This window comes from Pseudophryne corroboree, chromosome 5 (genome assembly GCF_028390025.1).
Source record: "Pseudophryne corroboree isolate aPseCor3 chromosome 5, aPseCor3.hap2, whole genome shotgun sequence".
Taxonomy (NCBI): domain Eukaryota; kingdom Metazoa; phylum Chordata; class Amphibia; order Anura; family Myobatrachidae; genus Pseudophryne; species Pseudophryne corroboree.
In genome coordinates this window covers 553,414,825-553,439,878 of record NC_086448.1, presented here as the reverse complement: position 1 = coordinate 553,439,878, position 25,054 = coordinate 553,414,825, and the positions used below count along the sequence as shown (strand labels likewise).

Below are 25,054 nucleotides of genomic sequence, written 5' to 3'. Positions count from 1 at the left end.
TGGAAGAAAATCGACAGGGCCGAAATCTGGACCTTAATGGACCCCAATTTGAGGCCCAACGTCACCCCTGCTTGAAGGAAATGCAGGAATCGACCCAGTTGGAATTCCTCCGTTGGGGCCTTCCTGGCCTCACACCAAGCAACATATTTCCGCCAAATGCGGTGATAATGTTTTGCGGTGACATCCTTCCTGGCTTTGATCAGGGTAGGGATGACTTCCTCCGGAATGCCCTTTTCCTTCAGGATCCGGTGTTCAACCGCCATGCCGTCAAACGTAGCCGCGGAAAGTCTTGGAACAGACAGGGCCCCTGCTGCAGCAGGTCTTGTCTGAGCGGCAGAGGCCAAGGGTCCTCTGAAAACATTTCTTGAAGTTCCGGGTACCAAGCTCTTCTTGGCCAGTCCGGAACCACGAGTATAGTTTTCACTCTTCGCCTTCGTATTATTCTCAGTACCTTGGGAATGAGAGGCAGAGGAGGAAACACATAAACCGACTGGTACACCCACGGTGTTACTAGAGCGTCCACAGCGATCGCCTGAGGGTCCCTTGACCTGGCGCAATATCTTTTTAGCTTTTTGTTGAGGCGGTACGCCATCATGTCCACCTGTGGTCTTTCCCAACGGTTTACCAGCATTTGGAAGACTTCTGGATGAAGTCCCCATTCTCCCGGGTGGAGGTCGTGCCTGCTGAGGAAGTCTGCTTCCCAGTTGTCCACTCCCGGAATGAACACTGCTGTCAGTGCTAACACATGATTTTCCGCCCATCGGAGATCCTTGTGGCTTCTGCCATTGCCCTCCTGCTTCTTGTGCCGCCCTGTCTGTTTACATGGGCGACCGCCGTGATGTTGTCTGATTGGATCAGTACCGGTTGGTTCTGAAGCAGGGGCCTTGCTTGGCTTAGGGCATTGTAAATGGCCCTTAGCTCCAGAATATTTATGTGAAGCGAAATCTCCTGATTTGACCACAGTCCTTGGAAATTTTTTTCCCTGTGTGACTGCACCCCAGCCCCGAAGGCTGGCATCCGTGGTCACCAGGACCCAGTCCTGTATTCCGAATCTGCGGCCCTCTAGTAGATGAGCCCTCTGCAGCCACCACAGCAGCGACACCCTGGTCCTTGCCGACAGGGTTATCCGCTGTTGCATCTGGAGATGGGACCCGGACCATTTGTCCAACAGGTCCCACTGGAAAGTCCTTGCATGGAACCTTCCGAATGGAATTGCTTCGTACGAAGCTACCATTTTTCCCAGGACTCGTGTGCATTGATGTACCGACACCTGTCCCGGTTTTAGGAGGTCTCTGACTAGAGATGACAACTCCTCGGCTTTTTCCACTGGAAGAAACACTTTTTTCTGGTCTGTGTCCAGAATCATTCCCAGGAACAGAAGACGTGTCGTCGGGACCAGCTGTGACTTTGGAATATTGAGAATCCAGCCGTGCTGTTGTAGCACTTCCCGAGAAAGTGCTACCCCCACTACCAACTGTTCCTTGGACCTCGCCTTTATCAGGAGATCGTCCAAGTACGGGATAATTAAAACTCCCTTCTTGCGAAGGAGTATCATCATTTCGGCCATTACCTTGGTAAAGACCCTCGGTGCCGTGGATAACCCAAACGGCAGCGTCTGGAACTGATAGTGACAGTCCTGTGCCACAAATCTGAGGTACTCCTGGTGAGGAGGGTAAATGGGGACATGCAGGTAGGCATCCTTGATGTCCAGAGAGACCATGTAATCCCCCTCGTCCAGGCTCGCAATAACCGCCCTGAGCGATTCCATCTTGAACTTGAACTTTCTGATATACGTGTTCAAGGATTTTAAATTTAAGATGGGTCTCACCGAACCGTCCGGTTTCGGTACCACAAACATTGTGGAATAGTAACCCTTTCCTTGCTGAAGGAGGGGTACCTTGACAATCACTTGCTGTGAATACAGTTTTTGGATAGCCACCAACACTGCCTCCCTGGCAGAGGGAGTTGCTGGTAAGGCAGATTTTAGAAAACGGCGGGGGGGACGTCTCGAATTCCAGCCTGTACCCCTGAGATACTACTTGAAGGATCCAGGGATCCACCTGTGAGAGAGCCCACTGTGTGCTGAAATTTCTGAGACGGGCCCCCACCGTACCCGGGTCCGCCTGTGAAGCCCCAGTGTCATGCTGTGGACTTACCGGACGCGGGGGAGGACTTTTGCTCTTGGGAACTGGCTGTATGCTGCAGCTTTTTCCCTCTACCTTTGCCTCTCGGCAGAAGGATGCGCCTCGAGCCCTCTTGTGTTTATGGGGCCGAAAGGACTGTACTTGATAATACGGTGCTTTCTTTTGCTGTGGGGTAGCCTTTTATATGCTCTACTGTCAGCAAAATATTGTCCCTATCCAGGGTATCAATATTATCCGACAGGGAATCTGACCACGCAGCAGCAGCAGCACTGCACATCCATGCTGATGCAATCGCTGGTCGCAATATAATGCCCGTGTGTGTATAAATAGCTTTTAGGGTAGCCTCCTGCTTTCTATCAGCAGGATCCTTTAGGGCGGCCGTATCCTGAGACGGTAGTGCCACCTGTTTTGATAAACGTGTAAGCGCTTTATCTACCCTAGGGGATGTTTCCCAACGTGACCTATCCTCTGGCGGGAAAGGGTACGCTGCCAGTAACCGTTTAGAAATTATCAATTTCTTATCGGGGGAAGTCCAGGCTTCCTCACACACCTCATTTAATTCCTCAGATGCAGGTAAAAATACTGGTAGTTTTTTCTCACCGAACATGTGGTACCTGGGGTACTATCAGAAATGTGTAATACATTTTTCATTGCCTCAATCATGTAACGGGTGGACCTATTGGAGGGTACACTAGTCTCATTGTCGTCGACACTGGAGTAGGTATCCGTGTCGACATCTGTGTCTGCCATCTGAGGTAGCGGGCGTTTTAAAGCCCCTGATGACATTTGAGACGCTGGAACAGTCACAAGCTGAGTAGCCGGCTGTCCTATGTCGTCAAACCTTTTATGTAAGGAGCTGACACTGTCACGTAATTCCTTCCATAAGTCCATCCACACAGGTGTCGACCCCTCAGGGGGTGACAACACATTTACAGGCATTTGCTCTGCCTCCACATCATTTTCCTCATCATACATGTCGACACAGCGGTACCGACACACAGCACACACACAGGGAATGCTCTGACAGAGGACAGGACCCCACAAAGCCCTTTGGGGAAACAGAGGGAGAGTATGCCAGCACACACCAGAGCGCTATATAACAGAGGGATATCACTATACAGAGTGTTTTCCCCTATAGCTGCTTGTATTATATATATATACTGCGCCTAAATTTAGTGCCCCCCCTCTCTTTTTTACCCTTTCTGTAGTGCAGGACTGCAGGGGAGAGCCAGGGAGCGATCCTTCCAGCGGAGCTGTGAGGGAAAATGGCGCCAGTGTGCTGAGGGAGATGGCTCCGCCCCTTTTTCGGCGGGCTTTCTCCCGCTTTTTGTGTTATTCTGGCAGGGGTAATTTACACCTATATAGCCTCTGGGGCTATACATGGTGTCAGTTTTGCCAGCCAAGGTGTTAATATTGCTGCTCAGGGCGCCCCCCCCCCCCCCCAGCGCCCTGCACCCATCAGTGACCGAAGTGTGTGGTGTGCATGAGGAACAATGGCGCACAGCTGCAGTGCTGTGCGCTACCTTGGAGAAGACCGAAGTCTTCAGCCGCCGATTTTCCGGACCTTCTTGCTTCTGGCTCTGTAAGGGGGACGGCGGCGCAGCTCCGGGAACGGACGACGAGGTCGGGTCCTGTGTGCGATCCCTCTGGAGCTAATGGTGTCCAGTAGCCTAAGAAGCCCAAGCTACCACCACTTAGGTAGGTTCGCTTCTTCTCCCCTTAGTCCCTCGCTGCAGTGAGCCTGTTGCCAGCAGGTCTCACTGTAAAATAAAAAACCTAAACTATACTTTCTTTCTAGGAGCTCAGGAGAGCCCCTAGTGTGCATCCAGCTCGGCCGGGCACAGAAATCTAACTGAGGCTTGGAGGAGGGTCATAGGGGGAGGAGTCAGTGCACACCAGATAGTCCTAAATCTTTCTTTAGATGTGCCCAGTCTCCTGCGGAGCCGTCTATTCCCCATGGTCCTTACGGAGTCCCCAGCATCCACTAGGACGTCAGAGAAAAGATAATAACCCTTGCGATGCTGGATGATACTGCTCACAAAGGCAAGCACAGGGAGGTTCCAGTTGCCTGGAAAACCCTGTTACCCACAGCCTAGCCAGCATCCACTACATGCAGTATAAAGGGTGGAATGGAGCTGCTGCACATGCCCAGTGGGAGCAGATTATCCTGCAAAGTCTGCTGTGTGCGTTTGTGGAATTCAGTGCTCAATCACTGCACCTGAGAGAGCCTGGTAAGTGGATTAACATGATCATTGGGCCTGCAAATGTCTGAAGTACTGTATTACATAAACTGAGGCAGACTTTAGCTTGTTACATGCTCATCATGCTATAAAATCAAACATTTGAAACACCCCCAGAAATCCTGGGTTTGCCCCTGGCTCATTCCAGAAACTGAATGCCTGGTAGGGCGTAGCAGGGTTTGAAAAAGGGCATAGTCAAGCTGTGGACCCGAAAAAGAGACATGACTAATGGGAAACAATCAAAAGGGACAATGAGAATATAACCTATAAAAAGTGACATGTTTTCACACCATTGGGAGACATCTGAGAGCTGTGGAGGATGGCGGGAACTCCTCTGCACCCCCAGAATTGGAGAAGGAGCTGGGGCCATGATGCCCTTCTAACATCCAAGGAGAACTTTGAGTATAGAAGCCTGGGAAGTCTAGATAATAAGGGGGCAAACAAGTTTCCAAGAGCTCTATTACTAAGGTGGAAGAAGAGTCCCTTATGCCTAAAAGCCCCAGGGCTGTAAGTATATTTTTGGAATTGTGGAGGAAACCAGAGCACTTGCTGGAATACTACACAAGCATGGGGAGAATATACCAACTCCACACAGTTAGGACATTGTGGGAATTGAACCCATGACCTCAGTGCTTTGAGGCAGTAATGCTAACCATTATACTGTCCTTGCTGCCCACTAAATATATACTTTGTACCACAACGAACAGAGAAGGGGTATTACATATGCAAAATATTAATAAAAATCTAGAATAGAAGTGAGCAATCAACAACAGTAATAAACTATGTAACTCTATTATTATGGCAAACTTTACAAAATGGGTCTTGCCTTACAAATAAATCCCTCTGGTTATAAAGTGATTAAAGTTTCTGCTTTCGGAAAGGATGGTGAGAACTTTGGGAGACTTGGGTGTGGGTGACATTATATATCAGATGTAAGATTATTACATCTTGAAATTCAAATCTGAGAACACTCTTACTTTCTTTGGTGCCTGGTTAGGTGTAATTAGAATGTGCAAATTAAATATGACCTGTGTATGTCTGGCGGCAGGGATGTTAATAATAATAACAACAACAACAACAACAACAACAACAACAAGAATATCATTGACATTGCAACATGATATGCCACTAACATGTTCAATCAAAACTCACCAGAAACTATTGCAAAACAACAGCGCGAGTCATGCAAAATTCACATCATGCACATTTTATTTTATATATACAGGTTGCGTATCCCATATCCAAATATTCCGAAATACGGAATATTCCGAAATACGGACTTTTTTTGAGTGAGAGTGAGATAGTGAAACCTTTGTTTTTTGATGGCTCAATGTGCACAAACTTCGTTTAATACACAAAGTTATTAAAAATATTGTATTAAATGACCTTCAGGCTGTGTGCATATGAAGCTGGGGGTGTGCTCTGCGCTCCCTAAGAATGTCTACCTATGTGTTTGTGAAACCGAGCAGCCCAGGTTTGGAATAGGAAACTCTTTTCGTTTGTTTCCTTGTTTCACAGTATCTAGGGGGAAGGGGACCAACCTATGGCGCTACTGGTTAGTAGTTGAAACTGTAAGCTTGATACAGATTCTATTGTGTATAATTAGGCAATAAAAATAAAAAATTTATTAAGATAAAAAATGAAGGCAGTGGGATGTGTCTAAATTGCAGATTGTTTATTTGATATAATGTTTAAAAATAATTTTTGACAAAAATGGTTCTGAGTGTTATCTTGCGTTTTGTATATTGTTTTACAATGAGAATTTAACTTACAACAATTGGACAAAAAAGTATATATATATATATTGATATTAAATACCAATTAAAATCTATTGGTGTTGAACATGTTAAAACGTGATACTGTGCTTAAAAACGAAAGGAAAAAAAGGAATAAGAATAGAAATAAAATAAAATAATAATAAAAGGAGACCGGTCCCTTTCTTTTATAGGATAATTTGTGAGGAGTCCCGGCCGGGTTAATTGCCGTCGCAAAAAAGGTCCGGTTCAAAAGAGTTTTTAGTAATCCATGAAGGCAGTTTGTAGTCAGGGACAGTGACGAAGCACGGCACCATTGGCCGAGTGAAACGCGTTGGACCACGCCCCCCTTATTTGCCCACCCGAAACCTGGAGATCCCGATTCCCTGGAAGACGCCGGCGAGATAACATCAAGGGAACCGGAGTTACAGGCGCCTGTAACAGACCACGGCTACGGAGACAAAACACCTGCAACACCGTTCAGACACACACGGACTCCATAGCCCTGATTAGGGTGAAGACACGTAAGCTGACCACTTCAATTTGTCCAATTGTTGTAAGTTAAATTCTCATTGTAAAACAATATACAAAACGCAAGATAACACTCAGAACCATTTTTGTCAAAAATTATTTTTAAACATTATATCAAATAAACAATCTGCAATTTAGACACATCCCACTGCCTTCATTTTTTATCTTAATAAATTTTTAATTTTTATTGCCTAATTATACACAATAGAATCTGTATCAAGCTTACAGTTTCAACTACTAACCTGTGTGCATATGAAACATAAATGATTTGTGTGAATGTAGACACACTTTGTGTAATGCACAAAGTTATAAAAAAATATTGGCTAAAATTACCTTCAGGCTGTGTGTATAAGGTATATGAAACATAAATGCATTCTGTGCTTAGATTTAGGTCCCATCACCATGATATCTCATTATGGTATGCAATTATTCCAAAATACGGAAAAATCCCATATCCAAAATACCTCTGGTCCTAAGCATTTTGGATAAGGGATACTCAACATATATATATATATATATATATATATATATATAAAATGTCTTATCTTGTAAAGGGGTGGATGTGATAAAATGTATCAAAATTAAAATCAGGGGTATTGTAGCAAAGCCTCAGGAAAACTGAATTGTCTTAATCTTTTAGGAGAATGGCATCTCTATTTTTAAATGCTTCAAAGCAGATATGGGTTATTAGCACTTTATTCAAACACTGTTTCTAAAACACTTCAGGCTGTTTAAAAATCAGCAGAGCGCCAGCCAATATTGAGCCTCACCTCTTGGCCATAAACTATGTCTCCAGTTATGAACCATGTCTCCAGTTGATAATCTTGGCTTTAGGCAAAACTATTGTATGCATCACTGCTGCTGTATGCTCCTCAGCTTTTAAAAATTAATGATTGTGTGTGCATGAGAAAAAGTTGTTTGAAGTAAATACAGACAGGCAGGTAACCAATATCTAAGACATTTGCTTTATAAACCCGTCAAAAGTCTACATGAAGCACAAACATAAATACATATGATCATTAAAAATAAATATTAACGTTAGGAACAAATCCATGGGACAGGTTTACTCCTAATAATTTCCCAAAGAACACACATTCTAGTTTAGTAAGTGCAAAATAAAATTTGGGCTAGTCTTGCTTTTACATTTACAGTATCTAGGCGCCGCAACGCGGACTTTTACAATGACAATCAGGCTGCTTACCATGTTATTTCACATGGATACCATGCTAGACTGCCATTTTGCATGCTATTCTCAGAAACTGCCAGCACTCTACTCCAGTGGGAAGTTCTGACAATGAGCTGGCAGGGAGTGCTTTCACTGTATTTTTTTTACAGTCCCTCTCCTGGGCAAACTGTGGAAGGGAAGGATTTTGCGTTTCTTCTACTGGCTTTAAATATCATGTATTTTACTAAATATAATCTGTCCCACTTATTTGTACTTTTCTGGGACAATTTAGTTTATGTTACCAGGAACTTGCTAGGACAACTGATAAATCCAATAGTTGAACAATCAATATATTTATCATAAAATAAAATAAAATGGTATTTATTAAAAATTAAAGGTTATAAAATCTGACTATAAAACAACAAATACTGTATAATAAATACATCCAGCAAATAGTGCCATACTTAATATAGCAACAGTGTAATAGCAATTGGATTCTTTCTGACCACAATGTTCATATATTGATACTTTTTCTGATTTATGGGAGAACTTGCAAAGTTCTATAAGAAAAAACTGACTCCAGTCTATTCAATCAAGTTGATACTTGGTGATAACAGTAATTCATAGGTTATATGGTACCGTAATATCTGGGGCTTATGCTGCGCAATGGACCTTTAGTTATATCGTGCAGGCTGCTGTTAATATTCTCAGCTGTATTCCCAGCAATATGCTGCTGAATTAATCCTGAGACAGGGAGCCGGCTGCGGGCAGCTATCACATATCATGTCACCATGAACAAATTAGACTTTATGTTTAGGATTTATTATTTTATTGTTACAATCACAAAATATATTTTTGGCATTCTCCTTAGTTAACCTCATTGCATTGGTAATGGATGTTCTGCATTTGGAAAAAGGTAAAAGACACTAAACTTATACTAATCAGGCTAGATATCAGGAAGACAATGGTTCCCAAATGCGGTCCTTGCTCAAGGGGCTCCAACAGCAGAGCCGTTTCTTGGGGCAGGCGAGCCGTGCAACCGTACAGGGCGCCCGCCGCAGCACTTCTGCTGCTCTTTGCTTCCCTCTTCTCCCTCTTCCAGAGTACCCAGCTCGGGGGGCGGAATTACGCGGTTGCGTCATGATGTCATGACGCAATCGCATTATTCTGTGAAACTCCGCCCCTGAGCGGAGTACTGCTGACAAGAGGAGAGGGGCAAGCTACAGGAAGGGCCAGGCGGCCAGCGCGACGAGGGAGAGGCGGGCCGAAGAGCGGAAGAACCTCTTCAAACGTAAGTTTCTCTCTCTCCTCCTCTGCTACCTGCTGTAATGTGTAAGATGGGGACACTTGCCTGCCTAATGTGTGAAATGGGGACACTTGCCTGCCTAATATGTAAAATGGGGACTCTTGCCTGCCTAATGTGTAAAATGGGGACACTTGCCTGCCTAATGTGTAAAATGGGGACACTTGCCTGCCTAATGTGTAAAATGGGGACACTTGCCTGCTGTATTGTGTAAAATGGGGACTCTTACCTGCTGTAATGTGTAAAATGGGGACTCTTGCCTGCTGTATTGTGTAAAATGGGACACTCGCTTGCCTAATGTGTAAAATGGGGACACTCGCCTGCCGTCATGTGTAAAATGGGGACACTCGCCTGCCGTCATGTGTAAAATGGGGACTCTTGCAGGCGTAGTGTGTAAAATGGGGACTCTTGCAGGCGTAGTGTGTAAAATGGGGACTCTTGCAGGCGTAATGTGTAAAATGGGGACTCTTGCAGGCGTAGTGTGTAAAATGGGGACACCTGCCTGCCGTAATGTGTAAAATGGGGACTCTTGCCTGCCGTAATGTGTAAAATGGGGACTCTTGCCTGCCGTAATGTGTAAAATGGGGACTCTTGCCTGCAGTAATGTGTAAAATGGGGACTCTTGCTTGCCTGCCGTAATGTGTAAAATGGGGATTTAATGTATCAAGGGTGTGTATGGCATAATATAATTTTTATATTTTTTTCCTGTGGTGGCCGTGATTCAGGGCCGGACTGGCCATCTGGCACTTCTGGCAAATGCCAGAAGGGCCGATGGCCACGTGGGCCGGTCCAGCGCTCACTGAGACACGCTGCCGCTCAGTCCGGCGGCAGCGTGTCTCAGCTGTCAGGGGAGGAGAGCGCGCCAGCGCCGCTATGTCTGGCGGCATATAGTGGACTTCAAACCAGATGCCAATCAGAGCTCGCGGACCGGCAGCCAATCAGGAGCCGCCGCTGCCGGTCCGCGAGCCCTGATTGGCTCACGAACCGGCGGCTGGTTTGAAGTCCGCTACACGCCGCCAGACATAGCCGCGCTGGCGCGCTCTCAGGTCATGACTCTGCAGCCCGCCTCTCACATCCCAGCCGGAGGAGCTGCAGCAGCAGCAGCGGTAAGCAGCTGCAGCAATGCTGTGGGGGCAATTGTTTACCTGGCACTGTGGGGGCATTTGTATACCTGGCACTGTGGGGGCAATTGGCTGGCACTGTGGGGACATTTATATACCTGGCACTGTGGGGGCATTTGTATACCTGGCACTGTGGGGGCAATTGGCTGGCACTGTGGGGGCATTTGTATAGCTGGCACTGTGGGGGCATTTGTATACCTGGCACTGTGGGGGCATTTGTATACCTGGCACTGTGGGGCATTTGTGGATCTGGCTCTGTGGGGGCATTTGTGGATCTGGCACTGTGGGGGCATTTGTGGATCTGGCACTGTGGGGCATTTGTATACCTGGCACTGTGGGGGCATTTGTATACCTGGCACTGTGGGGGCATTTGTATAACTGGCACTGTGGGGGCAATTGTGGATCTGGCACTGCACTATTGGGGGCATATAATGTAAATTTCGGCTCATACCGGGTGCTATAATGTGAATTTAACCTCATTCTGTGTGCTGTAATGTGAATTTCGGCTCATACTGTGTGCCATAATGTGAATTTCGGCTCATACCGGGTGCTATAATGTAAATTTCGGCTCATACCAGGTGCTATAATGTGAATTTTGGCTCATACTGTGTGGTATAATGTGAAAGAGGCACCATTACTAGATAGTATAAGGGGTCCTACTATTGTGGTGCATAATGCGTATAAGGGGTGTATGGTGTGGTAAACTACACTAAAGGCCACGCCCCCTTTTGAGTGGCCACATCCCCTTTTCCGGAGCGCGCCTTAGGCGCGCGCTTAATTACAAACTTCACATTTTCATACCCCCAATTAAAAATTTCCACTTCAACCACTGGTTGTGTGTATTTTTTTTTTTTTTAATTCAATAAGTTTTTTATTGATTTTACAATTTTTTAACATTTACACATTGCCAAGGGCAATACAGAACAAACAAAGTACAAACTAGAACAGAAAAGCAAATACAGAACAATTAAATTAACAACAGGCTTACGGTTGTGTATAGAGCATATTTCAGGACGTGTGGACAAATATCCCAGTCAGAGTCATATCTCAACAGAGCAGTGGTGACCCAACCTTACTATATATTTTACCCACAGCGTGCTATCCGCTACCTTTGGTGTGAACATTCATTAGAACCCGGCCGGCCGCGGGCCACACACCCCACAGATCCCCCACTGAAGACACTCATGACAGTTGATTAAATAATTCTAGGGCTCAGCAGTATTTGTCCGTGAAATAAAATAGCGAGAGCACATCCACTTTCCCCATATAGCAGTAAACTTTTTTTCCGCATTCCTGGCCAGATATACAAATTTTTCATGTGTTACAGAAGTATTAACCAGAGAAATCCAGGATTGTGGGGCTGGGGCTTCATTAGCCAACCATAGTCTGGCTATGCAAACCTTGGCCAAAGCACAGAGGTTCACAACATATTGTCGACTGGGCGGATCCAGGACCTCCTCATCCATAGTCGCTAATATGCAAGAGATAGGTGTAAGTATGGAAGAGGGGATACCTGTATCAGCTATAGCACGCATAACTTCCTCCCAGAAAACCGACACCAAGGGACACAGCCAGATCATATGCCAGAAGTCTGCTCCCATACTACCACATTTGGGACATTTTGAGCTATGGGATCCCCCTATATGCGACAGCCTCACCGGAGTCATATATACCCTATGTAGTATAAACAACTGAATTTGCTGATACCGGGCAGATGAAGTAGAAAGCCGGCATGATCCCAGAGCACCTTCCCATATATCATCCGACAATGGACCCAGATCTGACTCCCACTTAATCTTAAGGGGGGCAAGGGGATCTATATGATGCATTTGAAGTAAACGGCCGTATATTTTGGAGACTAAGTGTCCAGGTCCCACTGTTTTCAATAATAATTTGACCGGAGAATCAGTAAGCGCCGGGGGGCCATCAGGGAATTGGGCAGAAATAGCATGTCGCAATTGACGGAAGCGAAAAAAATATGTAGAGGGGACAGTAAATTCATGTTGAAGCTGTTGAAAGGATCTAAAAAACCCGTCAGTATATAATTGTCCCAGTGAGGTCACTCCCCATGGTTCCCATACCCTCCTGACTTGAAGTTGATATAACTCGGGCAAACCATATTTATTGTCTAGTGGAGTATCAGGGTCAATACCCTGTCCTTGCAGTATACGGTGTACCAGCCTCCAGATAATGATATATTGTTTTATGAGTGGTAATGCTGACATTTTGACGCTTCCACAAAGAAGCAGTCCCAATGGGGAACCACCTGGGTATTCCTGCAATACCAACTGTGAGTTCAGACTTGAGGTGTCGGAGTCATTTACCCATTCCCAAAGATGTGCTAATTGTGCTGCAAAGTAATAAAAACGAAAATTGGGAAGAGCCAAACCCCCTGAAGTTTTGGATCTGGTCAAAGCATTAAGTTTCAACCGCGCCCGTTTACTAGCCCATATCAAAGAAGATAGCAACCCATCAATTCGTTTAAAAATCTTCTGAGGGATGTATACAGGGGATTGTTGTAGAATATATAGGAGTTTGGGCTGAAAGACCATTTTCACCATGTTAACCCTCCCTGTAACTGTCAGGGGCAATCTCCCCCAGACCTTCACTTTAGTGCTAAGATAAGATATTTGTGGTGTGATATTGAGGGAGGTAAATTTGTGAGGGTCGTTAGATACCCAGATGCCTAGATATTTAAAGGAGTTCACCCATCTTAATGGGAGAGTGATCAATGGAGAGTCAGGGACCTCGCCCTGAAGTGGGATAATAAAGGATTTTTCCCAATTAATCAGGAGCCCAGAGTAACACCCAAACTTGTTAATAATTTCTAAAATCTTAGGCATAGACTCAGCATAGCGATCCACAAATAGCAGAACATCATCGGCATATAGGGCTATTTTCTCCTCCCTAGTGCCTACCTTGTAACCAAAAATCTCAGAATTCGCCCGTATAAGGCATGCAAGGGGTTCAATGGCCATAGCAAACAGGGTAGGGGACAGTGGGCACCCTTGACGTGTACCTCTAGACAGAGGGAAGGAGTGTGATACAAAACCATTCACCGCCACCCTGGCCATAGGAGAGGAATACATCAACTGTACAAATTTAATAAAATTGGGGCCTATACCAAACTTGCGCATGATGCTCCACAAGTATTCCCACTCCACGGAATCAAAGGCTTTAGCGGCATCCAATGATACAATTATGGAGGAGGATGCCTCACGGGGGGTCTGTAGATGAGTAAATAAACGTCTGAGATTAATGGAGGTTGATTTATTGGGCATAAACCCTGTCTGATCAGGATGTATAAGTTGCGTAATGACTTGATTCAATCTACATGCTAGAATTTTGGCCAGGATTTTAATGTCGTCGGTAAAAGGGAAATAGGTCGATAAGAGTCAACTTTCTTGTGATCCTTATCTGGCTTTGGAAGGACAACAATCAATGCCTCCGCCATAGATATTGGGAGGGATTCCTGTGTAAACATTTGATTATATAACTCAAGTAATTGGGGGACAAAAAAAATCTAAGTGACGTCTATAGAGCTCAGACGGTATGCCGTCTAGACCTGAAGCCTTCCCATTGGGAGCAGCACTGATAGCAGCCACAATCTCCTCAGGCGTAATCGGTGCCTCGAGGAAGTCATGCGCCTCACAGGTCAGTAAGGGGATCTGTATAGACTGTAAATAATCATCTAACTGCAGCGGAATTTAGAGCTATATAATCGCCTATAATAGGACACAAATTCCGATGCAATCTGTGGAGTCTGTAATAAAATGGTACCATCTGCGGCCTCGATTTCAACCACGGTGTTAGAGGATCTCTCACCCCGTGCCAGAGAGGCTAAGTACGACCCCGGCCTATCCCCAGAGGCATAAAAGGCATGGGAGGAGAAGAGGAGTCTATGCTGAGTCTTTTCCATGAGATATTCCCTCCATTCCCCCTGGGCTGATAACCATGCAAATTTAGAACTATCCAAACCGTCCAGTAAATATTGTGCTTCTGCAGCAATACTTAGGGTCTCCAGTTCGGACTCCCGGTGCCTAAAAAAGGATTTTAGATTAGCCACTCGCTTAATTAAGGTTCCCTGCAAAAAGGCCTTAAACGCATCCCATAGATTAGAGATAGACTGCCCGTCCTTATTTAACTCAAAAAATTCCCGCCATGCAGCCACCAACTCGGAGCCATCGCCCATATGTACAAGCCAAAATGGATTGAACTTCCACACATTCTGGCCCCTGGAGCAGTTAAAATCCAAAATCAACGTTAAAGGTGAGTGATCTGATATCCCTCTAGTCTCATATCTACTGTGCTGAACCCTGGGAACCAGATCGTTCGAGAGAAGGGCCAGGTCAATCCTAGAGAACGAGGAATGGGAATGTGAAAAGCATGAGTATTGTTTAACCGATGAATGCCTCAGTCTCCAGGGATCGACCAGGCCCAGCCCCGACACAGCATCAGCAAAGCCATTCCTTCCATAGCGTGGACCAGAGGGAGCAGTAGAGAATCTATCCATCGCTACATCTAATACATTATTGAAATCCCCCAGACAAACCACAGGTGTCCCCGGTGACAATGCCATAAATCCCGCAACTTTTTTTAGGACATCAGAGGAGTACGGGGGAGGCACATATACTGCCAATAAAAGCAGAGGGGTACAGTGAATTCTACACTTTAGGAACACATATCTCCCCCATGGATCCGATTGTACGGAGTCCAGCATAAAGGGAACACTCCTCCTCACAAGGACAGAGACTCCTCGAGAGGCAGATGTGTGTGTAGAGTGGAATGCCCATCCTACCCAAGGTCTCTTAAGAGAAAGGGTCCTACTGCCCACCAGGTGAGTCTCCATAAGACACACCACATCAGCGGCATACTGTTTGATTTGTCTAAGCACCAGAGATCGCTTAATTTTATCATTAAGTCCCCTCACATTCCACGACAACAGTTTAAGTCCAACCATGAGAAGTCGTTATAGTAATAGGGGCCATAGCCCGCAGCCAGCCAGATCCACCCTCGCGGCACGTAATCACCAGGCACCACCGCTCAATGAATAGATTCGTAAGCCACACATACACAAACTCCCAACATCCATGTAAAAAATACCCATAGCCTTTAACTTCCCCTCTCCCCCCACCCTGTACACTACACCCAACCCGCAGCATACCTGGATCCCCAAACAGAACGCTGACTCAAACCCAAAGCACACAACGAGTTATACTCTGGGTGGAGCCAAGAATATAATGGCCCTGAGAAAAGAGAAAACAAACACAAACAAAAACACTCTCAGCCATTAGACCAGATCACCCCTTAAAGTAGAAAAAAGAAGGGGCGAAATGTATAAAGTCTCCCCCCGGGACTTAAGTACATAATACTATTGGATATATTTGAATCACATATGTATATCCCTTCCCCCTCCCCCCAGCCTCCCCACCCCACGCCGCCCATCAATAGAGATATAATCGGCATATATGAGATGAAGAAATCGGGCAAAAAGGAATTATCTTTCCCTCTACTCCCATATCCTCAAAAGCAGCACATAAGTAATCAACATTTCCATATCCTGCAACCCCCCAGTAAATATACATATAATCATATCCTGTACGGGAAATTTCTTGCAACTAAAGTCTCAGGACGTAATCAAGGATCAGCAAGGGCCCGTCCCGCCGGGAAGAGTCTATCCAGCCACATCAACGCCTCACGAGGAGTCGCAAAAAATTTTGTTTCACCGTCAGCCACTACTCGCAGTCTTGATGGAAAGAGCATAGCGTATGGCAGGTCAAGTTCACGGAGCCTTCTCTTAACAGGCAGAAATTGAGCCCTATCCTTCTGCACCTCTACCGCGAAATCCGGGAAGACTGATATCGGTGACCCTTTCTATTTTAAAGGGCCTTTCGTGCGAGCAAGCTTCAAAACAGTGTCCCGGTCACGGAAGTGGAGGAACTTGGCAATGAATGTACGGGGCGGAGCCCCCGGAGGTAATGGGCGCATCGGGACTCTGTGGGCACGTTCCACTGTGAAGTGGGGCGAGAATTCTTCGGATCCAAATGCATCCCTGAGCCAGTGTTCCAGAAATTCTTCAGGAGATGAGCCTTTCTCCTTCTCAGGCAGACCAATGAAGCGGACATTATTGCGCCGTAAGCGTCCCTCCATATCCGTTAGTTTTTTGCGCACATCAGTCATTTGAGACTCCAAAGTATCAGTGCGTCGTCCCAACGGGGTGATAGTATCCTCGACATTGGAGATGCGGGTTTCGGCCTCACCCACCCTCTCCCTTACCCGTTGAAGGTCTTGATGGATAATGGAGAGGTCAGATTGCACCTGCCCAATTTTATCAGCCAAGCGGGCCTCACTAGCAGTCACGGCATCCAACACTCTCTGTAATGCAGCATCGGGCGGTTCAGACGAGGCAGAGCTGTGTGTAGGAGATGGGGGCGACGCATCCGACTGTATAATCTCCCTCCTCTGCTGTTGAGGACCAGGATTGCAAACAAATTTCTCCATAGCGCCCGCCGCCGCATTCTGCTGGCGGCCTTTCACCATTTTGGATAACACCCTGCCGCAGCACTTGACCAGTTATATATCAAAGCAATGCCGGCAGAGAGAGGAAGCGCAGGCACTAGTACACTGTGAGATGGCCAGAAAGTGCAGGAAAAATATATATATATAGAAGGACCAGTGTTCTTTGGTGTATCTCCGGATGTTTGCACGGAGGATTTTGAGAGCTATGGGCTGAAACAGGGAATTAAGCAATTTCCCACCTGGACAGTCTCTGTCCCTTTAAGGCACAGTGAGGCAGGTCCCACAATGATCCTGGGCCCGGCGGGGAATCACAGTTCCTGTGTTGTTTATGTATTTAGAAATATATACTTATAGTATCCAGGATAGAGGAAGGGGGAGAGAGGGTATCAATCCTGGCACTAACTCCCAGTATGAGCACCCCCTGTAGCAAGGAAAACCAACCCCTGTACCGTCATGGCGTGGGCAGCGTCTGCTCATATAGCGGTGTAGGTCCGGGGAGCGGTCCGCAGGCCAGCAGGATCAGGCACCGCGGGCTGGAGAGGGTACCGCTCCAAGGGTGTTCCAGATGTCCCTACAGTCTCTGCTCCGTAGACCCGCTCGCCGCGGCAGGCGGCGGTCAGGGGTGACGGAGCCGAACTTCCGGTTGTTGAGGAAGTGTGAGCCCGCGGTGTCACGAGCGGCCTCAGCACTCACCAGGCCTCGCAGTAAATGGCTTCCAAACGGCCGGGGGAACAGCAGCGGTCGGTCCAGGGCACTCCAGGGGGGGCACCAGACATTCACCCAGCCCCAGTCCACAGAGCAGTCCCAGGGGGAAACACAGGATGCAATTGCAGGATATTTTGGCTGGAGAGTTGCACGATGTGTGTGCTACTCCATGCCCGTCCTGGCCACGCCCCCCCCCCCCCGGTTGTGTGTATTTTAATAGAGAATGATGTACGCTTGTATGTAGTTAGAATACTAATTATATTTGTAAGAGCATAGACTAATAAGTGGGAGGAGTCAGGAATAGTAAGGGGAGGAGTCACAGAGGTGGGCCTGTGTGCTTCAAAAATGCCAGGGCCTTTTTTTTAGTCCCAGTCCGGCCCTGCCGTGATCTGTTGGTGCAAGGTCAAAAACTGGCACGTAAGGTAGTCTTTTCAGACAAGGCCACGCCCATTTTAATGATGTATCTATATGGGGGGGCATATTTATTTTTTATGGCAGTGGGGAGGGGGGGGCACATTTTTAAATCTCGCAATGGGAGCCAAATTGGCTAGAAACAGCCCTGTCCAACAGTCCTGGCATAAGGAATATTTCTGTTTGCACAGATGGTATAATCAAACCGACTGAGTTCCTAATTAAGTCACCTGTGCCTAATCATGGATAGCCTCAAAACCTGGACGGTTGATGACCGCGCATTTGGAAACCACTGGTCTAAGCTAATGAATGCTTTTAAATTGAATACTTGAGACGTTTAAAGAAGCAATAAATTGTCATACACTGATCTGCTAATGGCACATATGTATTATGAAAATAGAACTTCAATACTACTTTATATTGTTCTGTCAAGCCCGACTGATTGTCGCAATTCTCCAACCCATCCAATGCCAGGTCGGGGAATCGGGGTTAGTCAAAAACTTGAAACATCTTGATTCTCCAATAACAAAACGAAACTGGCAAATCGGGTATTTTTAGCATTAAAAATGTATCCGATTCCCTGACGGATTGCAGATCACTGAAGGTCGGATAAGGGAAACAGCCGCCAGATTTATGGGGCCCTAAACTTATAATAAGATTAGCAATAAATAGCATTATTTTTTTATTTTTTTGTGTGGCTGAAACACAGTTTTCTTTACAAGAAGCTGCACACAAAAATGGAAGTATACTTCATTGCAGGCATCTACCGTCAGAGAGACTAGCTAAGGCTTCATGTATGTTTAATATTTGTAAAACGCATGCTAACAGGTCTGACTAGAATAGCTTATTACCACTGTCTCCATCCTAATCAGGGGCGTCGGAATAGTGGAGGCAAGGGGGTAGCTCGCTCCCCCAAACATGAGAGAGGCGCCCAGGTCCGGCGCTACCCGCTCAGATTCTGCAAAGCAGGGAGGCACTCTCCCTGCTTTGCTACTCTGCTGCTGCCGGCTGCCGCTGCGCCTGGCACCCTGCATGACAGGCAGCGGCGCCATCAGCATAGGGATGGGAGGAGGGATTAGATCGTACTCACTGTGAGAGCAGCAGCAGGGGAAGTCCCTGCAACTCACTGCGGACCCTTTCGACTACTCCCCTTCCTGATATCAACAATAGGGTCAGAAGAACATATGCCGAGCACTGATTGGAGGAGCATGGCAGATGCTGATTAGAAGAGCCCCTGATTGGAGGAGCTGTCACATGCTCCTCTGACCCCTGGAACACGGAGGAAGTCACAGCATGGTCTCTGCCTTGTCAAAGTCGAAAAATATTGCAGTACACACATCACGTACAAACTACGCACAGATGGCCTCCGTGCGCGTACTTGCTCTGCTGTGCGTGCACATATTCGCAATTTGCGTATGGTCACTCCCGCGGTCCTGCGTATTAGCGCGTGGTATGAGTATTTACGGTAGAGTTTGTGAACGCATGGAAGGCTATCAAAACATATTACATATTTAATCCAAATAGTGCACAATGTACACATAGTTTCTCTGCACCACATCAGAAAGTAACAGCAGTTTAAATGGTATCAGAACAAAGGGATTCACCTTTACAGGATAGGAGGGGACAGAACAAGGTTATAAGGTGGTGTTTGGTATCCAGCTGAAGGGTATTTTAAGGGTAACATTCCGGTGTTGGTTTGAGAAAGATCGCATGTTCCTGCGGATAGTTATGTGCAGGAGCAGAATATAGATATAAACTGTATTTACTGTACATTATGTATGCGTCGGGAATCCAGAGGAGACCACCCACAAGAGCAGTTGGAAAAGACATTGCCTACCTATTCAAACCGACCTATGACCTCTCCTGTACTGTAAATGACCATCCCTGTGTCCAATGGACAAAGAGATTACAGTATCCATTGTGTTATGTTTTGGATGAATTGTATAAAGAGAGCCTGCAGCAGGCCTGGTCAGACAAGACTCACAACGTTATCTATCAGATGACGGAGGACCAGACTGGGTAGCGCGGCGAATCCACTCACGTATGTAACATTGACTGTAGCCATTATTCTGTTGTATTGTATTGTTTATATTGTAACCCCCTTTCAGCAATAATACGCTGTGGTGTCGGAACCCAGTGGTTTAGCTACAGACTGGTGTCGTGTCTTTTTTTCCCTGCTAAGGTTTAAAGTGTAATAGCATCACACTGCATTGCTGCATAAGGTTTAAAGTGTAATAGCATCACACTGCATTGCTGCATAAGGTTTAAAGTGTAATAGCATCACACTGCATTGCTGCATAAGGTTTAAAGTGTAATAGCATCACACTGCATTGCTGCATAAGGTTTAAAATGTATTAGTAACGCATCACATTGCTGTATAAGGTTTAAAGTGTGTTCATTGGGTGTGTACGCGCTGTGTGTTCTTTGTACCGTCAGTGCGGCGTTTGTACGCTAAGTCCGTACACAGCACGGGACTTTGTACGCTAATAGCGTACAAAGTACGTAGAGTGTGTATTAAGTACAGCGGCTCCATGGTAAAGTGTATTTAAGGTGTGTTTAAGGTATAGCTTTCATTCCTGCATATAAAACGGCATTATCAGCCTAAATGTGAGTGTTCAACCTGCCTCCTCTGTCTCCATAGCTCCTGCCTGTCTCTGCCACCCTCTCTATGCAGTTGCTGTCTCTCTCTCTCTGAATGCTACATGGTTCTATCTCTGTCCAGCATCTGCTCCCCCTCTTTCTGCCCATCATCTGCCCCCCTCTCTGCAGCATCTGTCCCGCCTCTCTCTGTCCAGCATCTATCCCCCCTCCTCTTTCTGCACAGCATCTACCTCCTCTCCTCTCTTTGCCCATCATCTGTCCACCTTCTCTCTCAGCCTAGCATCTGCCCCCCTCCCCAATATCTGCCTCTCCCCAGCATCTGTCGCCCTCCCTCTCTCTGCCCATCATCTGTTCCCCCTTTCTCTCTGCCCAACATCTGCCTCCCCTCCTCTCTCTCTGCCTGGCATTTGCCTCCCGCTGATGATGCTCCTGTGTACCCGCGCCTCTGCCCCTGCTCACGCCGGCACTGGGTGAGCTGTGGTTGGATACCTGCCGCGCAGTGGCAGAACTACTGCACCGGAGCCCAAAGCAACAAAGGGGCTCACAGCAGTAGTATGAGCAGTACTAATAACTAGTCAAACTGACTCATTATAGTACTCCAAGTATGCAGCCGGCTGCGGTACATGACAAAGAGGAAAGTGGCGGGCCGGAGGCTTCTGTTTCCTTCTATCCCCTCCTCTCTCCTCTGACCTCCTCCGCTGGCGCTGACACACTGCTGCTTCTGGCTGGGGTCTGACCATGACGTCTAATCTCATGACGTCCCCAGTGCAAAAATTGTGGAGAGGACGCCCACTGCAAGGTACCCACTTTTTCAAGTTTGGCAATAAACCAGAAACCAGCCAGTGCTTACCTAAGCACTATGAGATATTAACTTATGTACTGTATGTGGGGCTGTACTGTCAAGCTGACACAGAGACCAGCCAGGGTACAGTATATATTATTCAATTGCCTGCACACTGTCAGAACACCTAAAGCTGCATCCCCATGCACAGAATCCGACACCTGGGAGTTAAGTGTCCTAACCCTCCCCCCTCTACCCTCCCTAACTGCAGCCTCACCCTAACCCTCCAATCCCCGCAGCTTAACCCTCCCTTACCAGTCGAATCCTAACCCCCCGACGCTCTTTAGTGCCTAACCCTCCCCCTTTAGTGCCTAACCTACCCTCCCCGCAACCTAACCCTCCCGCTTAGAGCCTAACCCTCCCCACACTGCAGCCTAACCCTAATCCCCCCTTTCCCACAGCCTAAACCTAACTGCCCCCTCCCTGCAGCCTAACCCTAACCCCCCCCTCTCCCTTCCCGCAGCCTAAACATAACTCTTCCCCCCCCCCTTCCCCCCCCCCCCCCCCCCCCCACACACACACACACACACACACTTCCACCCTTCACGGCTTATCTCTCCGGTTGCCCAGCACACAGACATCCAGGATCCGGCGCCGGGATTGTGATCCTATTTGGGATGCCAATGCCAGCATTCCGAGCAGTGTCAGGATTCCGACGTAGGTATTTTGACTGTCGGGATCCAAACCAGATCCCATGCTTACCATGTTGCTGGTAATACTAATAATCATAATGATGCCCCGACACATATGCTTTTCATGTCACCCTCTGTCACAGTGTGCTGGGAAGCTATGGGCGCCAAACTCAGATTATATCTTGCCCCCCCAACTTAAAAACGTTCTGATGCCCCTGATCCTAATTGTATTTTCTTTCTCTAGTGCTGAATTCCCTAACACTGCTTCAGTGTCATCATTTACAGTTCTCTTATTCACCAAGATTAAACACATTTAAAAGCCTAGACAATCTAAAAAATGGAAATCATGCTTGCAATAAGTTCATATTCTTTTTCTTCTCAGAGGAGAAAAAGCTTTTAAAAATGGAACATAAATCTTTATACACTGTGCTGTTGGGGAGGAATCAGTATGGGATGCTGGTGCACGGGATGCCATATGTCAGTATATCGACATCGGTATACTGAAGCCAGGACATGGCTTCAGGCGCATGACACAGATTTCTTCTATGCCGGGATAGATGCCTTGGTGTGCCATTGAAGCAAATGCTTAGACAAGTAGACAAGTGTGGGGACTATGTGAAAAATAATCTGTACCAAGGCCAACTATTGATGATACGTATGTGTAGCATGCGTTGAATAAATATATGCAATGAGAGATCTTGTTACCTTATTTATTGAACCACCCACGTAGCAAATGGAGATTAAAAAAACAGGGAAGAAGGGGCAGGAATTGAACTATGTAAAACATACATCTACAAATAATAGTAACAGGTATATCGGGGTGCATATCTTTCATATATGTACAATGGTATACCCCCACCTAAAATGGTTAAATACTCCTATAAGCAAGGCTATAGGAAGACAACAATGCCTGCTCTTTATATCTTTTCCCTTTCCTTTTTCAGTAGTAGAGAATATTCAAAAATTACATTTAGTCTCAGATGAGCTCACAATGTAATAATAAAGGCAGCCTTCACAGCGTTTACAACAGGAATCACTGAGCTGGATCAGTCTATCTAAATACAGAGAATACTGTGAACACTAGTATATACTATGTGGCAGTGGTTCCCAAACCAGATGGCATGGCATCCTTGGGTGCCTCAGAGCACTTGCTTTGGTACACTGTATTGGTGGCCAAGGACCAATTCAAATTATTTATGGTCAATGTACACTATGTCGAAAAAAGTGATTGGACACTGACAGCAAATACATCAACAAGATTTTACTGAAGTCAGTACTTTGTAGGTCCACTACATGCAGTCACCCTTCTTGTCAAACTGGCCACGTTCCTGGACAAAAGCAAGCGGTAAGATTTGCCATTCCACCTTAAGTACAGTGAGCAACTGTGACCCTGAAGAAGGTTGAGTCGATATAGAACGTACCCCATCACCCCAATTCGTCCCAGAGATTCTCAATGGGGTTAAGATCTGGACTCATAGCTGGCCACTCCATGATAACTAGTGGACCCATGCCAAACCAGCTCAAACAGCCCCACAGCATAACGCCACCACCTCCATGCTTTACTGCAGGTACTGTATACTCTGGCATCAGACATTCTCCTGGCAAATGCCAAACACATGCATCTGATCTGAAAAGTGTAAATTGTGATACTTCACTCCATGGCACTCGCCACCACTGTTCCATTGCCCAGTTTTTGTGCTCTTTACACCAGTGTAAGTGATTGGCTGCATTCTTCTTTGTGATTAGGTTTATGAGCAGCTGCCCGCCAATAATATCCAAGTGCACGGGCTCCCTACAAAGTGTTCTTGTTGAAACTGGCACATTAGTGGCTGTTTGGAACTCGTGTGCAATGGTATGCATGAGGCGAACCCTGTTCTTTCGCAGTTCCCTGATTAGCACTCTCTGATCCCTGGGTTGCAATTTCGGGGGTCTTCCAGGGCAAAGTGCATTCCTACAATGACCGATCTTCTTCCATGCTTTAATGACAAAAGACACAGTGAATTTAGGAACCTTCCTAACATCCGCAATGTTTCTCAAACTCAAATGCCCAATCGAGTAGCCTACGATGATCCCCTTTTCAAACTTGGTTAGCTCCTTCCGGCAAGTCATTTAATTATCAGATTATCCAATCAGTAACCCACTACCCCTTTTTTTACCTTAACAAAAATGTGTCTGCTGCAGGAGCACACCATTTTGCTTGTGTGCTGTGTCTACTTCACTTTTGTCTACATAGTGTAATATGCAAAACCAGTGCTTGTAACATCCGATCATAAAATATGTGGTCAAACAGAAGCAAATCCTATCCCTCGCCACATAACTGAACCTAAGGACAAAGTACAAGCACAATTTATTTAATTGAATAGTTTTTCTGAATTTCTCTGTAACAAACTTTTGGCCTAGGGGTGCTGTGAAAAAATTATAATTCTGATACTCTTGGGCGCCGTGATTCAAAAAGTTTGGGAACCACTGTACTTTGGAGTTGTTTACCATAATGACCACTAGTCCCTCACTACAAATGGCATTTAGTATGCAATCGTAATGCAGTAAAAACTTCAGTGGAACTTATGGTGGGTGTGAGGCCATTCAACTCCTCCTATGTTTGAGAACCACAAATCATAGACTGTTAGTTCAGGAAAACGTGCCTTATGCTACCAATGTGCAATAAATGCAACTTAAAATGCTTTTTTTATCTACAAACACAGAACATTTTTACTAGATGTATAGAGGCCTAAGCATACAAAATAATCTATGTTATATTATTACAGTAGATGAGATAATTCAAATTAAGCTCATGCTGTCACTTGGACAATCAGTGGAGGAGATTCAAATGTTTGAAAAGTCAGTTGGGAGTCTGTTTTTTCCTACCTAATATACAGAAAAAAACAGACACCCAACCGACTTTTCAAACATTTGAATCTCCCCCAAAGTGTCAAAAAAAATTCATGCCTCCAAATTAATCCAGTTTAAGATCATGTCCTGTTAATAAACTTTTCCTGTATGCTACAGAGGCCATGCATTAATTGTCATTCACACCTTCTTAATATTATTCTCCAAGCAGCAAAACCCCCCCAAGTGATGATCACCAGA

The 25,054-nt window shown here is 46.1% G+C and overlaps 1 protein-coding gene across 2 annotated transcripts in view; it reads right to left on the bottom strand.

The window, feature by feature from the left end:
- CDKAL1 (CDK5 regulatory subunit associated protein 1 like 1) overlaps nucleotides 1-25,054 on the bottom strand; it is a 1,663,077-nt gene that overhangs the window by 574,024 nt on the left and 1,063,999 nt on the right. The window lies entirely within an intron of this gene.